This window comes from Opisthocomus hoazin, chromosome 20 (genome assembly GCF_030867145.1).
Source record: "Opisthocomus hoazin isolate bOpiHoa1 chromosome 20, bOpiHoa1.hap1, whole genome shotgun sequence".
Classification (NCBI taxonomy): domain Eukaryota; kingdom Metazoa; phylum Chordata; class Aves; order Opisthocomiformes; family Opisthocomidae; genus Opisthocomus; species Opisthocomus hoazin.
In genome coordinates this window covers 16,018,956-16,036,430 of record NC_134433.1, presented here as the reverse complement: position 1 = coordinate 16,036,430, position 17,475 = coordinate 16,018,956, and the positions used below count along the sequence as shown (strand labels likewise).

Sequence of the window (17,475 nt, the reverse complement as noted above, 5' to 3'; positions counted from 1 at the left end):
GTCCTCAGGTGCTGGTAGCTCAGAATAAGCGGGGTCTCCAGACGAGGAATTTCCCTCCACATATTTCACAAGAGAGATGAGGTTCCATCACCGCTTGTACAGTTCTGTGAGAATGAGCTGAGGATTATTTCCAGTGTTACGGCCATTCCTTTCAGTGGAAATAAATGATGCTCCTCTGTCCCTCGCGAGTGGTCCACGCTATCGCTGCAGCAGAGACGCCGAGCTCCAGGCAGCGAGCAGCCTGGCAGCCGCTCCGTTCAGCTGGGAGGGGATAAAACGTACCCAGGCTCTCACAGCAGCACCAGAAGCTGTACTGGGTTCAGGCTCCGAGACCCTTCCCTCCGAACGAGATGGATTTCATGCCCCGGTCCCCCTGCTTTAGGACAGCGTGTGTTTGGGGGCGGCGCGGAAGCCAGCGCAGCTTGTGGCTTCTGCCCCCGTGCCACGGCGTGGACGCGAGCCCCGAGGTTTGTCACTGGCCCCTTCGCGCTCCGGCCTCTGGGGGGGGCTCTCTTGGGGGGTGCAGTTGCTGTCTCAGCTCCTCGGCGTGGTGCACGTGGCCCGTTTGTCCAGGGCGGCTGCCAGAAGGTGTAAAGGAGCCTGCGCCCGGCCGGGCAGCGATGGCAGCCCTGGGAGCGGGCAAGGGGAGCAGCCCCGAGAGCCCGGCCGCTGCCGCCTCGCCGTCGTCCGCACGGCAGGGTCAGAAGACCTGACCTCCCAGCGCAGTCCGGATCATTCCCTGCTCTGATGTTTGCCTCAACGAGCAGCCTCGGGCGTGCAGATGGCTGGGCGAGTCGGCAGCCTCCAGGACAGCGTGCCCTGCCGCCAGCAGCGCCCTAGGCACGGGTCCCGCTCCGCGGTCGGGGACTGGAGTGCCCTGGAAGGTCCAGCAGCAGCGAGCGAAAGGCTTGCTTGGAAAGAGAAGCTCCTCAGAGCCGGGGAAGGCGCGGGAGCAGCCAGTGCCCAGCAGTTTTGTAACAGGAACCAAGCGTTCAAAACTCCTGCGTAGTTTGGAAAGTTCAATGCCTGACAACTTCCTTCTATATCCAGGGAATTTTCCACCCTTCTCTTTGTAACCACCCTGAAACGGGCCGTAAATACCCATCCCCGTTCAGGATCTGGGCGCGTTGTTTGTGGCGTTGAAGAGCTGCGTTATTTGTTGCTTTTGTGCTGGGCACGAGGTCCCAGCGGCCCCGCTCTGACGTGGTCTGCTGGGAGCTGGGCTTAAAGGCTACCGGGGGCTTTGGTCCCAGCAAGGCACACACTGGGCAGATCTGGCCCCGTGAAGGTGTTTCAGCAAGGCTGCTGCCTGCTTCTGTTTGTACTCCTCGTTTTCTTCTCTTAACCTGTGTCCTAACCCGGCAAGTTCACGTGGTGTGCATCGGGGAGGCTGGCGGTGCGTCCTGGCGTTCAGCTCCGTGCCCTCTCCTGAGGCTCCTGCAGCCCAGCACGCAGGTCCCTGGCCTGCGGCTGCTTGTCTCCGTGTCACCTGCAGAGCAGCTGGCTGGAGGTGATGCTCCCACACCTCCCGGAGTCAGGCTCTGTCCCCCGGCTTGTGCCGTCCGGGGCAGGGTGGGCTGGAGCCCCCTCCCCGCTCCGGGCAGATGAGGGAGTTCTGGGGCTCCCGGGAGGGTCGGCTCTGTTCGTGGGGCTCCTTCTGGGGCTCCCGGGAGGGTCGGCTCTGTTCGTGGGGCTGCTTCCCAGGGATCAGGCGTGCCCTTCTGCTGGGTGCAGGACACTGCTGCCTGTTCGCTGGGGTCAGCCAGGACTCCTGCGGGCGGGTGAAGCCCGGCCGGTGCCGAGGGGCTGCGCTGCTGCCAGCGGGGTGTGAAGGTCTGAGCCCCGCTCTTGAGCTCTGCCAAGTACAGATGAAAGGAAGACAGAGGTGTAAAAGGCAGAGCAGAGAGTCCTCTTCGTCTTCACACTTGAATTTATCCAGTCTTTCCTGATGTTTTCTCCTTCTCTGTGCAGGCAGCTACCACTAATCAGGCTAATGAGCTGGCCAGTAGCTGTGGTGATGAAGCGAGGTCTGCTGCATCGATCGTTTATAAAATCACCCCAGATTTTACAAATTGTGACATTCTGATTGTGTTGGGAACATGTTTAGAATGCAGTAGCGTGCAGCAACGGTGTTAATGGCAATTCTTAAAACCACTCGCGGGTTGCAATCTGTGTCTTCAAATTAGCCAAGGGAAGGAGAAACGGCAGAGAAAATACCCGTTGTGGTTTGCCATAGTTGGTCTGGGCCTGGAGTCCTCAGTGCAGGCGAGGGGAAGGCAGTGTGACCGTTCACTTCTGCTGCTGTGGGACGAGATCAGTTTCCTTGCGAGCAACTGGGGAATATTTGTGGACGCAGTTACACAGAATCACAGAATCAGAGAATGGTCGGGGTTGGCAGGGACCTCTGTGGGTCATCTAGTCCAACCCCCTGCCCAAGCAGGGTCACCCACAGCAGGCTGCACAGGACCTTGTCCAGCCAGGGCTGGAATATCTCCAGAGAAGGAGACTCCACAGCCTCCCTGGGCAGCCTGTTCCAGTGCTCCGTCACCCTCAGAGGGAAGAAGTTCTTCCTCATGTTCAGACGGAACTTCCTGTGCCTCAGTTTGTGCCCATTGCCCCTTGTCCTGTCGCTGGGCACCACTGAAAAGAGCTTGGCCCCATCCTCCTGACCCCCACCCTGCAGATATTTGTAGGCATTTATAAGGTCCCCTCGCAGCCTTCTCTTCTCCAGGCTGAACAAGCCCAGTTCCCTCAGCCTCTCCTCGTAGGGGAGATGCTCCAGTCCCCTCCTCATCCTCGTAGCCCTGCGCTGGACTCTCTCCAGTAGCTCCTCATCTTTCTTGAACTGGGGAGCCCAGAACTGGACACAGTGCTCCAGATGGGGCCTCACCAGGGCAGTGTAGAGGGGAAGGAGAACCTCCCTCGCCCTGCTGGCGCAGGGGTGCGTATTCCGAGCGCGTGTGACTCGCCCGCCCGCGCGGCGCCGGACCGGCACCGAGCACTTGGTGGAGCTGCACAGGTTTAACCGGGCGTGGTAAGAGGGATTTTCAGAACCGCTCATCCTTGAACAGTTTTATTAATACCTTGGGAAGGCTTCAGGACCCCACCCAGAACAAAACTTCACGCCTTGCCAGTGGAGCACAGAACTTTTAGAACATTGAAAATGTCATCAAGCTGACCACGTGGTGCCTCTGCTGGTGGCTCTTTCTGTTTTGGTGTCCCACTCTTCGTGGATGTTCTCCAAGGAAAAGAAGACTCTGGGCTGTTGCGTTTCATGTCTGTCTGTCCAGCTTAGCTTATTAAAGGCAGGCTACAAAAGCTGTGAGAATTTCATTGGAGGAGTGGTTATTTTTTAGAGTATTGTAGGTAAAGCCATCCCGGGGGTGCCGTGTCTGCCTGCAAGGGTTTTCCTTCTGGCTTGGCCCCTTCGTTGTGATAGCGGCGTGCAACGAGCCCGCGCTTAGAACGCGAATATCTCCGGTCAGCTTAGCTAGGGCACCGTTTCTTTTTGGAAGGAAAGTGTGGGTAATGCTCTGTTTCTGTGCCCTCTGCTGTGCTTTTACACTTCTGCCCATCGAGCAAAACCACGCACACAAATTCTCCAAGCACTCTGGAAGATCACTTTCATCACTTGCTTCGCTGGCTGGAATTTCATAGAGCTGAGAATTACTGGGTCAATCTTGAAAGGATTTTGTAATTGGAAAGCAAAAACCCAGGGTGGTGTTATTTTGTTACCCTTGAAAAGTGCAGATAAAATCTGGAGTTCAGCATGAGTTATTGATCTTTGGGGTGGGAGGGAGCCTGGCAAGATGCTGATGTCCTTCTAACTTGATTACGGGAGGGAGCTCCCGCAAGCACCCGGGTTTGCTGGCGAGCAGGGCGAGCCGCCGAGCCGGCCGGGGCGGCCGCCGTGCCCTTGTGCTTTGCCGCAGCCCCCGGCAGCGGGGTCTGGTTTGGTGTGTCCAGCCGAGCTGAGGCAACACGGCGGGCGGATTCGGAGGAGCGAGGGAAGGGTTCGGCGGAGGTGTCTGAACCGAGGGGTGCGGGAGCGGGCTCAGCCCTTCCCGCGCTGCGGAAAGGAGAGCGCAGCGAGTGCAGTGTCTGCTGATAAATTTGTTTGGCAACTCCCCTTTATTTCTGCGACTGCTAAGCAGGAGGGTAGAGATGAGTTGAGAGAAGGTGACGTGTTCGTTGGTTGCTGTAATAGGCTGCTCTTGGTCACAGCCTGCACCGCTCGCCACCAGCACGTCGCTGCTTCGTGCTTGCCTGTCGCCGTCGGCCGCTCCAGAAGCTGCCCGCGGCGTGCAGCGCGGCGGTCCCGCGTCTTCGACTTGCGAAAAGACCAATAAAGATGTTGAGCGAGTGAATCCCCCAAGCTGTAATTGCCGGTATTGAATGTAATGCTGTATGTTTTCCGAAGCCATACACCCCCAGAGTTATTTTCATATCAATTAATTCTCTCACATGGTTAGGAATGGCAGGGGAGAGAGGAGGGAAGTGACAGCAGGTGATTTGGACCTTTTTTTCCTTGAAACTCCACAAAATTAAAGGAAGGCAGGCTGGCTGTGTGATGCAGACAATATCCTATGTGTCAGAGGTTAGAACATCTCCAAAAGACGGGCATCGATCGTGGCGGAGCTTTGAAAGGAGCTGGGTTTTTGCAGTGGTTGCAAACCTCCCCGTCGTTCCCCGTGTCTGGGAGGAGGCTGCCTCGGGCAGGGGCTGGGCTGGGAGCCCCGTGGTGCTGTGCGAGGGGCTGCGTCGCGCTGAGGGTCCCTCCACCTCAGCGTCCCCCCACCCCCAGCTCAGCATCCCTTCCTCCAGCTCAACATCTCCCTTCTTCCAGCTCAGCATCCCCCCACCCTCAGCTCAACATCTCCCTTCCTCCAGCTCAAAATCTCCCTTCCTGCAGCTCAGCATCCCCTCACCCTCCAGCTCAGCATCCCCCCACCCTCCAGCTCAGCATCCCCCCACCCTCCAGCTCAGCATCCCCCCACCCTCCAGCTCAGCATCCCCCCACCCTCCAGCTCAGCATCCCCCCACCCTCCAGCTCAGCATCCCCCCACCCTCCAGCTCAGCATCCCCCCACCCTCCAGCTCAGCATCCTCCCACCCTCCAGCTCAGCATCCCCCCACCCTCCAGCTCAGCATCCCTTCCTCCACCTCAGCATCCCCCCACCCTCCAGCTCAGCATCCCTTCCTCCACCTCAGCATCCCCCCACCCTGCAGCTCAGCATCCCTTCCTCCAGCTCAGCATCCCCCCCACCCTCCAGCTCAGCATCCCTTCCTCCACCTCAGCATCCCCCCACCCTCCAGCTCAGCATCCCTTCCTCCACCTCAGCATCCCCCCCACCCTCCAGCTCAGCATCCCTTCCTCCACCTCAGCATCCCCCCACCCTCCAGCTCAGCATCCCTTCCTCCACCTCAGCATCCCCCCACCCTCCAGCTCAGCATCCCTTCCTCCACCTCAGCATCCCCCCACCCTCCAGCTCAGCATCCCTTCCTCCACCTCAGCATCCCCCCCACCCTCCAGCTCAGCATCCCTTCCTCCACCTCAGCATCCCCCCACCCTCCAGCTCAGCATCCCTTCCTCCACCTCAGCATCCCCCCACCCTCCAGCTCAGCATCCCTTCCTCCAGCTCAGCATCCCCCCCACCCTCCAGCTCAGCATCCCTTCCCTCCAGCTCAACATCTCCCTTCCCTCCAGCTCAAAATCTCCCACCCTGCAGCTCAGCATCCCTTCTTCCAGCTCAGCATCCCCCCACCCTCCAGCTCAGCATCCCCCCACCCTCCAGCTCAGCATCCCTTCTTCCAGCTCAGCATCCCCCCCCCCTCCAGCTCAGCATCCCCTCAGCTTGGCGGCTCCCCGGGCTGCTCCCCCGAGCCCCCGCAGCACCCGGGGGCTGCCCACCGTGCCCTCGAGCGGGGCACAGTGACGCTCCCGGCCCCCTCCCGCACCTTCTGGTGGGGCCGTGGGAGCTCCGCAGCCGCGTGGAGAGCTGTGCCTGAGGTGTGGGCTTGATCTAAAACTGCAAAAATCAGAGGGAAGGATTTGTGCGCCTGGTACCACCGAGACCGCAGGCGGGAGCGCGGGGTCTCCTCTCCCGGGGGGTCGCGAGGGTCGTGCTGCGTGTTTGCACCGTCCCCATCCAGGAGATTTCAGTGCAGAAGAGTGATTGTCCAGGTGGAAGCAGCTGGCGTAAGGGTTGTGTGCATTGGAAGAGACAGGGGTGATGTTCGTGAGATACTGTCTGTGCCTCGGCGAAGGATGGTGCTTTTCTTAGGAGAAAAATAGCCTTTTGTGTTCTGTCCGGCTGCCAAAACCTCCGTTTTGTAGTTGACCTCTGAAGTTATAATTGACATTTTTATAGATGAGATATAAATATAATTAAGAGTCACTGCAATTATTTGTTTATTGCCATCTCCCTCAAGTAAGGCAAGGTCGTGTGCATTTAAAAATACATCCCCAGGCAGTTTTGAGTAAAGAGTATTTAAAATATATAGAAATAATTGCCTCATTTGGTCATTTTCAGCGTAGCTTGTCTTGGCAGCAGCCTAGCAATAGTCCCAAGCGCTTTGAGGACAGCTCGGAGGGCAGCTTTTGCCTGCTCACATAGTTTTGCTTTTAGAAGGACGGGGCTGAAGGGAGGGCTGCTGTCTGACCCAGAGGGTTTGGGAAAAGCATCCCCAAATGCGGTGGTGGTGTTTTTTTAGAGCATAAAGTGCTTGAAGGGCTTTGGATGAGAAGTGCGACATAAGATAAAAACGGAGGTGGTATTATTGTTATTGCTTTCCTCGACGAGATGGGCTTTTATTCCCTTGTCAGCTGTATCACTTCATCAATGGCACTCCAGAGAGCGTGGCTGTTTTGAGGGAAGCGCTCGCTCGGCTCGGCCTCGCCGGTGAAATCCATCCCAGGGACCCGGGGCTGGCAACGCGCAGAGAGACTTTAACCCTGGATGCGCAGGGATGAGGGTGTTCGTCTTCTGCCGGAGGCACAGACGAGCGGAGGCGGGAGAGCTGCAGGCTGGGTGCTTTTGAGTGATTTTTAAACAAATATTTGCTACAAAACTTTGCGTGAGGGCTGTGAAGGTTCATTAGTTAATATTATTTACCATTCAGAGACCTGTCGGTGAGCGTGGTGACGGCTAAGCGATGATACCGTCAGTCATACCGAGCTATTTAGATTGCAGCTATGACATGTGCCATATTAATATTTTATATGTGTATGTTTTTAATATTACATCCTCACTGATAAATATTCATGTGGTAAAACACATGAAGGGCTGCGCGGTGAAGAGCGGTGTTCACACCTCCCTGCTTCGTGCCGCGAGTCCCCCTCCATCGCGGGCGGAACCGAGGTGGGAGCGGGCACGGCTGCGGCGGGCGAGATGGAACGTGGGGAGGGGGCTCGTGGTTTCAGCCCCGCTCTCGGGGCCGGCCGGCCGCGTCCCACCAGTTTCCCATTTGGCATCAATTTCTCCCCCTTAGCCTCTGTGTCAGCGGTGGGGACCGTGGGTGTCACCCCCCGGGCCAGGGTGGCAGCCGCTGCCGGGGCGGTGGCTTGCGCCCGACGGCGTGCCCGTGGCCCCGAGCTCGCCAGGCTTGGTCCTGCTCCCTGCCTCGGTGTTAATAAACACAAAGCAAAAAGGAAAAGCTGCCAATTCTTGGATCCGTCTCCCTTGTCTTTTAATTTCCTGGCCAGCGCCTATTGCTGCTGCATGGGGGCACCTGACGTGAGGTGTAAAAATAACCGCGTCCGAGCCAGTGTGAGCCCCGCGTCCCGGTAGGCTCGGCTGCAGAATAGCGAATCAGGCTCCCGGCCACGCTTTTCAAGGCGATTATTGAACGTCTCGGGTGGTTACAGTCATTCTGCCCCCAGCCTGGCGCTGGAGAACGCCACCTGAGGCTTGGAATAATTGCCCGGCTATGTACTGTCTGTCATACCTTATTGCTTAATTTTATACCAGTAATGAAAATTGCATCCAGAGGAGGAGAACGAGCGAACAGCTGCCCTGGCCGGGACGCACCGAAGGAGTGGATGCTCTGAAGAAGAGGAGAGACGGGGCTTGCCAGCAGCGCTTGGGAGATGGCTTGACATTTTTATTTTCTTATTTAACAAACAAATGCAGTAATAATAAGGAAAAAAATTATCATGGCAGCCTCCGGTAAAGGTTGCAAACGCAGCCCAACAATTAGTTTGGAAGTCTCCAGTTACACAATCAGACTTTAAGGTAAATATCAACTTCAAAGTACATCGTAAAGGACCGGAGGTTTGTGAAACTCGTTTGTATCTTGTCTTCATAGCTAACGCCTGTAAACCAATTATCTCATTCCCTCTCCCCGGCTGGAGAGCCCCACACAGCCAGACCTTTTGGCCTTCTTCATTTCTCCGGCTTCCTTTTGATTAGCCCTCATGCAGGTAGCACGAGGAGCAGCCGCAGAGCGAAGCGTTCGGTGCCGGGCGCTCTCCCTGCGCAGCCCCCCTGGGGGGACGAGCGGGGGACAGGCGTCCCCGACGGCCGGCGCTGGGTGGCCGGGGGCCACAGAGCGGATGGCAAGCATTGGGGACGGGGGCCACAGAGCGGGTGGCAGGTGCTGGGGACAGGGGCTGCAGAGTGGATGGCAGGTGCTGGGGACAGGGACAGGGGCTGCAGAGTGGATGGCAGGCACTGGGGACAGGGATGGGGGCCGCAGAGCGGATGGCAGGTGCTGGGGACAGGGATGGGGGCCGCAGAGCGGGTGGCAGGTGCTGGGGACGGGGGTGGCAGAGCGGATGGCAGGCACTGGGGAAGGGGATGGGGGCTGCAGAGCGGGTGGCAGGCGCTGGGGACGGGGGCTGCAGAGCGGGTGGCAGGTGCTGGGGACAGGGACAGGGGCTGCAGAGCGGATGGCAGGTGCTGGGGACAGGGATGGGGGCCGCAGAGCGGATGGCAGGTGCTGGGGTCAAGGACGGGGGCCGCAGAGCGGGTGGCAGGCGCTGGGGACGGCGATGGGGGCCGCAGAGCGGATGGCAGGTGCTGGGGACAGGGACAGGGGCTGCAGAGCGGATGGCAGGCACTGGGAAAGGGGATGGGGGCCAGCGTCCTGCCCTCGTCGCCGTGATGGAAAGGGCTGCAGGACGGGAGGGTCAGGGCCAGAGCGTAAAACGGGCAGGGAGGAAGCGGCGCGCAGGAGGAGGTTTAGCATGTTCCGTGGCGCCTGTGCGCAGAAGATATTAAACAGCTTTTCAGAGAAGAGTTTCGCGTTCTGGGGTGCAGCAAGCGATGGGTTTGCAGCTGGCCCGACGCCGCGGGCGGAGACGCAGAGCACAGAGAGGTGGGCGACGGCAGCGCGGGGCGCAGAGGTGTCGGTGTGGCAGCCGGGGCTCGGCGCGGGCAGGACCACGCGCGGAGCGCTGGGCGTTCCCTTCCCGTAGCACCACGGGTAAGGGTCGCTGGCTTCAAAAGAAAAAATCTTCCTGTTGGCTTAGTACCGACCAGTGTCGATGACTTCATGCAGCTGGACTACGCGTGTGTCGGAGAGCGCAAAGTAAATCGGTGGAGCCTTGCTCAGCTCTGAAGGGTTCTCCAGGAAGCATAAAGCAAGAGTTGTGCAAATATTTAAGAACTTTTTAACAATTGTGATAGTGGTTCAGCTGCAGAAAGTCGCGAGAGGAGCTTTGCTGGGATGAGCGCGGGCGTTGGGAGCGGGCTGAAGCTGTGCCGCGAAGACGGTGAGGTCGTCGCAGTGCGGCTTCGGGTTGCCAGCGTGGTTGTCGCTGCTGAGCAGCCGGGTTGAGTGACAGATAAATTAGCAAAAATCCTGATGATCTGTGAATGGAAAGAAACCCTCAATGCTGCGAAGAAGTTCTTGCTTATGAATCTCTTCAGCTGATGAAACCAAACCCCTTTTGCTTCCCAGAACGCGGGAGCGAAGTGATTAGCAGGTAGCGCCTCAGGTCTTGGGGGACCGTTTGAAAATGTTAATTGAGGAAAGGCCAGAAACAGGAGGAGAACAAAATGCAACATTTACATAGACAGGCAGTCTTAATGCAACGAGCAGAATTAAAATCAGCGTGGTGACCTTGAGAAAATAGGCAGCTACTCGCAGCATGGCTGTGCCCAAAAATGTGATATGGAAATACGGAGCGACACTGAGCGGCTTGCGCTGCCTGGTGGGCTGTTTGCTTTTCCCAGTGGATTGCTGAAAGCAGACTGGGCGAGTCCTCGCCTTGGGGGGGAGGGGGGCTTTTTTTTAATATCTGTGTTTTCGATCTGCTGGTTTTGATCATAAGGCTTTTACTGAAGGTGAGCAGGACGTTGCTGGGGCGGTGCCGAAGCCTTTCATTTTCCAAGGTCATCGCGGTGTGTGGAGCCTCCCGGTGATCTGTATAAACAGATAACACATCCCCTATCCCCAAAACCTGGAGACTCAGCAGAAACGCGGGTTGCACAAAGAATGCTGCTAGCAGAAGGAAAGGCTTTGACCCCCAGCCTGCTGTTGGGTGGGCTCTCTGCTGTCCTCGCCTCCCGGCTGCGCTTCTGCTGCGCTGGGGGTTTCGGTTTGAGTGTTGGTACCTCGGGTGGGGGCTGCTGGTCCAAGCTGTGGGGTGCAGGAACCTGCTGACGGGGTGCGTGTGCTGGAGCCGGAGGCTGACCCGGGCCCCGCGCTGCGCCGGCGGAGCAGGAATTGCTCCCGGGGTCGTTTTTGCGAGGCGAGAGCTGCGAGTGGCTCTGCTGCCCGGAGGAGGGCTCGGCAGTGGGGTGTGTAAACAGAAACATTGCTACCCTGCAATTAGCGGTTTACAGCTCTTGGTGGATACATTCCACCTAATCAATCCTCTTGTATTAGGAAATTAGAAGCTGTTAAAATTACTAGCTTAGATACGCAGAACGTGTGCTGCAGTGACACGGTGTCGGGTCTCCGGGCAGGTCCCGCAGAGCCTTCCTCGCCTCCGGCTCTCGCCAGCCGCCGCCGTAGCCTGCTCCCCTCCTGCGCACGCTCGCTGCCGGCTGGCTTGCCTGGGCAGCGAAGGGCAGGCGGCTGCCTCTGCCCCTTCTCCCGCTCGCTCCCTGGAGCATTTACAGCTTGACCCGCACCACGTCCACCGTCCTCTTCCGCCTGGTTTCGGTGGCCACAGAGCCAGCACCATTGCGGCTCCGGCCCCGGGATCTCGGTGCCGCCGTGAGCCCAGTGTCTGCAGAAGGAGCCATCTCGCAGGGCAAGACAGCGGTTGGTCCGGGCAGCGATTTTCCCATGGGATGCTCTTCAGGATTTCACAGCTGAAAATGCTCTTGGAGAGGGGGCCAAGAAAGCCCACTGCTTTTTTCTGGTTTCCTCTGATAACAGCTCTGGTTTTCCGCTGTGCCGGAGCGAGGGTCCGTGGTGTTCGGTGCTCCCGGGAGCCGTCGGACTGCTGTGGGTGGGAGAAGGTTCAGGTCGCTGCAGCTCTCGGCAGCCCCGGTGTCTCTGCCGGCTCTCCAGCCTGCGGGGACACTGCGTCCCTGCCCTGTGTCACCGCGGTGGTTTGCAGGTGGTGACCGGGACACGCGGAGGGCTTGGGTCTTGCCGCTCCTTGCAGCAGCCGGCAGCTGTGACGCGAGCGCTCGGCTGCGTCCGTGTACCGTGTACCCTGCATCTCAGGGGCTGTTCCACCAGAGAGAGGAATTAGGTGACCCTGCTTCGGCAGGAGGGTTGGACTAGATGACCCACAGAGGTCCCTTCCAACCCCTACTATTCTGTGATTCTGTGAAAGCAGGAGCCCTGAACCACAGCTAGAGCCGAGCTCCCACACTGGGACTGAGCAGACAGGAGCTGCGAGGGCAGATGGTTTGCTGCTGTAAATCGTCTGGTGGCTTCGATGAGCCCGTGGCAAGCGGCTGCGAGCGGCAGGGCCCTGACTCGCCGCGATGGCGGGAGGTGACGGTGGCACTGAGCGCCGGGCTGTGCCTGCGCTTGGCGTTGCCCTTGGCCGCGCTGGCTCCTTCCCCCGTCCTGGCTGGAAAGGGCCAGGGTCGATTTCTGTGACTGTCTTCGCCTCCCCACCGGCGTTAGCAGCAAGACAAGAACAGAACACCTCCAAAAAGCGTCATTCTTCCCCCATTTCTTCATCCTTTTCTTTCCTCCCTTCGCACGAGGCGTCGGGACTCTGCCGGTGCGTGCGGAGCGGCGCCGGGTGGGCTGTGTCGCACGGAGCTCGTGGAGTCCGCGCCGGTTCACGGCGGTGCCCTCTTACCTGTACTCCATAGCGTTTTTCCCAAAACACTAAGTTTTGACTGAATATTTCTTTAATTAGGTTGATTAATAGGTACTGGCAAGGAGTCATTTTGCTTATTCCGTATGTTTTTTGTATATATGAGCTGAAGTAAGAACATCTGGCACTTTTATTGCTGGGTCCGATAGAATAAGTAGGTTGAAAAACAGCTTCTTTCAGAGAACTGCAGGTCAACAGATTTGGGCCGTGGGGATTTGGTGTTTTAATTGATGGAGTGTTTTCTGGACCAGAAAAAGTACCTTCAACTAGTGTCGTAATTTGCAGATTATTCTCAATTTCAAAACGCCCGTCCACGCTAGCAGCTTCATTATTTCTCCGCTTTGGAAGAAGACCAGGAGCGAGCAGATGCCACGAACCCTGCGCAGCCCTCCCGTGAGCGACTGCGCAGCTCTTCGCAGGCACGAGGCGCATTCAGCCCGGCCGCGGCCCGGTGGGCGTCGGGGCGGTGGGCGTCGGGGCAGTGAGCTGCCTCGCCGGCGGCTCCTGCCAGAGCGGGGACTTCGAGCACGGCCCCAGCTCGCCGTGTTTCCCCTTAGTGGGACCGTCGCCGGCCCCGCTGTAAGTCGTTTGAGAGTTGTGTGGTTGGCTTCCGTCGCAGCAAGGCTCCGGTGATGGAAACCGCCCTCCTCACCCATCCGTGAGTCACGCGTGAACGCACGTGTTCAGCAGCGCACTCGGAACTGGGGCAGGATCCGGAGGGAGAACCCTGGCAGGAGAACAGGCGTTCGGCGTCCTTGGAGCTACGAATATTCCCCCGTCAGCTCGCAGGAAGCTCGGATGAGCAGGAATCGCTGGGTGTGTTGGAGGCAGGTTTGGCTTTTGCCAAGTCCTGCTCCTGCAAGCCCTCTGCCCTCCGCTTGCACCTCCGCTCGCGCTGCCAGCGCGTCCCCGCAGCGGAGGGCTTGCTTCCCCCCCGCTGGCGAGCTCCGTCCTGCGGGCACCACGGAGCGAAAACCTCGGTTTTCCTCCAGTCTCTGGAATTTCCCTGCAAACGCAGGAAAACAAGGACGACAAAATCCCCAGATGACAGGAGCGTGGGATTTGTTTGCTTGCGAATCAGCAGCCCCCTCCCTGCTCCCGGCGGTGCCGCTCCGGGGTTCTCCGGGCCGTTCGGCCCCGCGCAGGGGGGAGCGCGGGGCGCTGGCGCTGTACCCGGCCCGGGTGCGGGGGGCTTGGGGGGGATGGAGGGGCTGACAGCCTGCCTGGCTGCGCGGGGAAGGAGCAGCTGCCGAGGGAAGAGGGGAGCAGCTGTGGGTATGAAATTAGTCATTCTATGAAGAAATGGATTTGATAAATAATAAAACAGTGGTATTAACAACAGATGCTTTCCAGGTCAGGTGACTTTGATAAAAGCACCCAACAGCCGTGGGTAATGGTATGAAAAATATGTATCTATATTTATAGATCAATCTATATGAAAAGGCATATAAATAAGCGCGTGTTTGCGTATGGAGGTGTGTGTGGACGTGCTGATGTATAAATGTACCTGGCATCTATTTCTGTTCTAAAATGACAGCGAAAGTGTCGCTGCTCCCGCTCTTCGCAGGCTTTGAGACTTGCCAAGAAAACCCGCGATCTGCTCAGTGTCTCCCCCCTCGCTCCCCAGCGCCGGCTCCGGTTGTTTTTATATTCATACCTTTTCATTCTGAGAACTGTTTTGATTTGTAAAATACCGTGCCTCATACAATGTTTCCTTTATGATGATTTAGTACGCTCTTCTTATCTTTCACCTTAAATCTTTGATAAGAGCGTTTTAAAAATGGAATTGCTACCTGACACCATTACGCGCTCCTGGCTGCCTGCCAGCGGAGACGGGTGCTGCCTTCGGGAAGCCTTCCCCGCAGCCCGGGGAGCGCAGGGGCTGGGCAGCTTGCAGGTGGGATGGAGGAGGCTGAGGAAGGGGAGGAAGCACAGCAGGACCGGCCGCTGCCTGCTGCCGCCGGGCTCGGCTCCTCTCCTCGCCCCGCCGTTGCCTTCGGAGCCCCCGGCCGCGGCGGAGACCTCCCCGAGCCCGTCGCGTTCGGCGTGGCGTGGCGGACGCCGCGCTGTGGCAGGGGCAGATGTTTGAGCAGGGTCGGCACCAGCCCCAGCCCCATCCCGGCGATGCCAACGGTGGCTGAACGCTTCCCTCTCTTTCCTCCCTGCTAGATTGCTCGTTAGTCTAATTGCCTGCCGTCGCCGCAGTGCTGGAAGCCGAGGGAGCGTGTTGGGGGAGAGGTGAGAGGGTGACTCGGCGGTGGGCTCGGTCTGTTTTCCCCTCGAAGGCCTACAAGCAGCAAACCTGGGGATCGTGGCGTTTTTGTAGGGCAACCCAACGTTGCGTGCGAGTCTCCAGCGCGTCCAAGTGATTGAGGTGTCGTGGGGTGGCTGCTGGTTGCGCCTGCGGAGTGGGGTTTGTCAGGGGAAGGCATCAGCCGTGGGCGTAGCGTCAGTAAATGCAACTGTCTGGCATGGCAGATCAGTTTTGTTTTCATGTAGTAGATTTAGTGAACTCCTGTCTTTATAATTCATGGTGCTTGCTGGATGCATCCATTTCCTCTCCGTAATGGTGCTGGTTACAGACCTGTCCTTCGTTAGAGGCTTTCTTGCGGCTGGCGAGCTTCCCTCTCTCCAAGTTGCAGTGACACCTTCCCAAAGCGCGAAGGGTTGGCTAACAAATTATTTCCTTTTACATTCAACGCCATTAGTAATAAACATAGCCAAAAACTTCCCTGAGTAGTTGATGCAGTATTAATTATTATTATTACTGAATCTTTTGAAAGGTCATTGGCGAAGACCCATGGGATGTGTTTGCCCCGCTTGCTGGGGCGCGTTCTTGGGCTGCTGTGGCCGTGACACCGCGGGCGGGTGGTGCCTGTTCAGGTGCCTTTAGGTCGGAGCCGACAGCAGACCCCGAGCCCGCTGTCAAGTGATTTAATGGCATTTGTGTCCAGCCTAACCCAATCTAGCTCACCTCGCAGAGAAGAAAAAAAAAATAATCCTGCATCAAAATTACTGCTTTTGGAACTGTCGTGTCTCTTTTGAGTAGGAGCTGGAGACAACTAGACAAGGTTCAGTGAAAGCGGAGAAAGAAACATTGCTTTCCGAACACAATCTCCTGTCAGCAGTCACTTTGCAACAGCCGTTCAATCAAAATGCTAATAGCGACGGCAACGAGGGAGCGAGGTTATTGTAATACTAATTGATAGGCTGCGGGGATGGGTTTTGATAAGTGCTGTTGAAGATACATTTTTGAAATATGATTCTCTTTAATTACGATGGTACTAATAAAAAATGAACAAATGCTTTAATGATAGTTTTCTAGGTAATGGCTTGAAGATATTTGCTCAAGTTATTTTGTAGGGTTTTTTTCAACCAGAAATTATGAAAATCACCTTAAAAATAAAGCTGTACGGGAAGGTAGTGACTTCATCTAGACTTGCGTGGCTACTTTGCATCAAAATTAATACTGTCAAATGTGAAGCTCTTGAATAAGAAATCCAGTCATTCATTTATACAGTAGACTTTGCTGAAAGCCTGCAGCTGAAGCTATGGTGCGTGGAGGAATGCATTCAATATCTAATGCTTGTAATAATTTGGATCAGTTATGCCAGCAAGGCTTTTAAAGTACATTTTGAGGGAGGGGAAGCAGGGGCTGAGGGGTTTTCACCGAGGTGTTGAAGAACATCTGGGGTCCCAGCCCAGGGCTGATCCTACCGATGGGGATTACTGACCATCAGCGATGGGAAGCTCCAAGCCAAGACCCGCTGTCCCGGTGCAGCCGGTGATTTTCCGTGTCCCCGATGGCTGGGAGAGCTGTGCCATGGCCCGTGGTGCCTGCGGGGCTCCCCAGCCCCCCAGCCCCTTGCCGTGGGGCTGCGCCTCGGCATCCCGCCTCCTCGGGCCCCCGCTTCAGCCGATTTCTGATGCATTAATTGATAACAAAACGAAGCAGGGTTTTGGGGGGGAGGAGGGGTGCTTTGCGGTTGTTGGTGTGGGTGGGGGCTCTTTCTGCGGCAGGGAAGGATGATCTCTCCTGCCTTTCAATTTGTCAAGCGCTCTCTCAAAGATCTGCCAGAGAAGAAAGGGTAATTAATAGGCTTGAAGTCATTTCCGATGTGTCAGTATTTCTGCCTTGCTTCCAAGTGATAATGTTTGCTGGCTCCAGGCCTCCGGGGAGCCTTCCGTCTTATTAACTTGTCTAGGAGAAACAGTGAGTGGGGACAGCTTGGGCCAGTGGGTGACATGAAATCAGGATTTGTGGTGTAGTGAGCTGTAAACACGGGGGCTGGCTGAGTAAAAAGTGGAAAGGAAAAAAAAAATAAAGGAAGAAAAATACGTTAAAAAGGCCACTGGTCACGAGTCTGTATGATGGAGAGGGGGATGCACTCTGTGTGGGGCAGCCTGTACCCGACCCGTGGGGCTGGGCGTGCCGCGATGCCGTGTCACCCGCAGCCAGCTTGGCACGTGCCGGAATCGGGTGCTGGTTCTGTCGGGGTGCCCGTGGTCCGGCACCCACTGCCCTGCGCCGGCGTCGGGGACAGAAAGCGGCGGTGGGGGCCGGCGCTGCGGCTGGAGGAGCCGTGTGCCAGCCGGGCCGTGGCGTCAGTGTGTCCTAACCAGAGGCGAACGCGGAGGTCTGCGGCCGTCCCGTGGCTTCGGTCCCGTCCTGCAGAGCCGTTGGTCCCGCTGCGTCGGCTGGCGAGGCCGCGGGCAGGAGCAGCCCCCTCCCCCCGCGCCGGCAGCCCCCGCCTCGGAGCAGCGGGCGGCCAAGGCGTTCTGGAAGTCAGCTGTGATTTTTCAGGATGCTCGACTCGAGGAGCTGAAAAGGGAGCTGGTTCTTAGCAGGCCAAGGGCTGGGTCCTGCTCCTCACCGCTTTGGTCTGCTTGCCAAGTCGGCTGGCAGCTTTCAGAGCTTTTCTTCACTGTGTTTGAAAACTTGAGACATGTGGGGTGCTTATGTGTGAAGACACCTTCATTCTCAGGACAGCTGCAAGGGTTGAGCAGCCCTGCGTCCTCTGCGGAGCCGGAGAGCCCGGGACACGCACCGAGCCTCGCGCAGTGCCGGGGTGGAGCTCAGCCGCAGCCGCAGGAGTGAACTCCCCGCTGCTGCCCTGGGGGAGCGTGCGATGCTGCGCCTCGTGGCGAAAAGGCCCTCTCATTCCACGTGTCCCCAGACCTGCTCTTCGGAGCCAGAATCACAGCATGGTCGGGGTTGGCAGGGACCTCTGTGGGTCACCC

General features: G+C 57.7%; 1 protein-coding gene across 15 annotated transcripts in view; it reads left to right on the top strand.

The window, feature by feature from the left end:
* The window catches only part of MSI2 (musashi RNA binding protein 2), a 257,207-nt gene that overhangs the window by 154,929 nt on the left and 84,803 nt on the right, over positions 1 to 17,475 (top strand). The window lies entirely within an intron of this gene.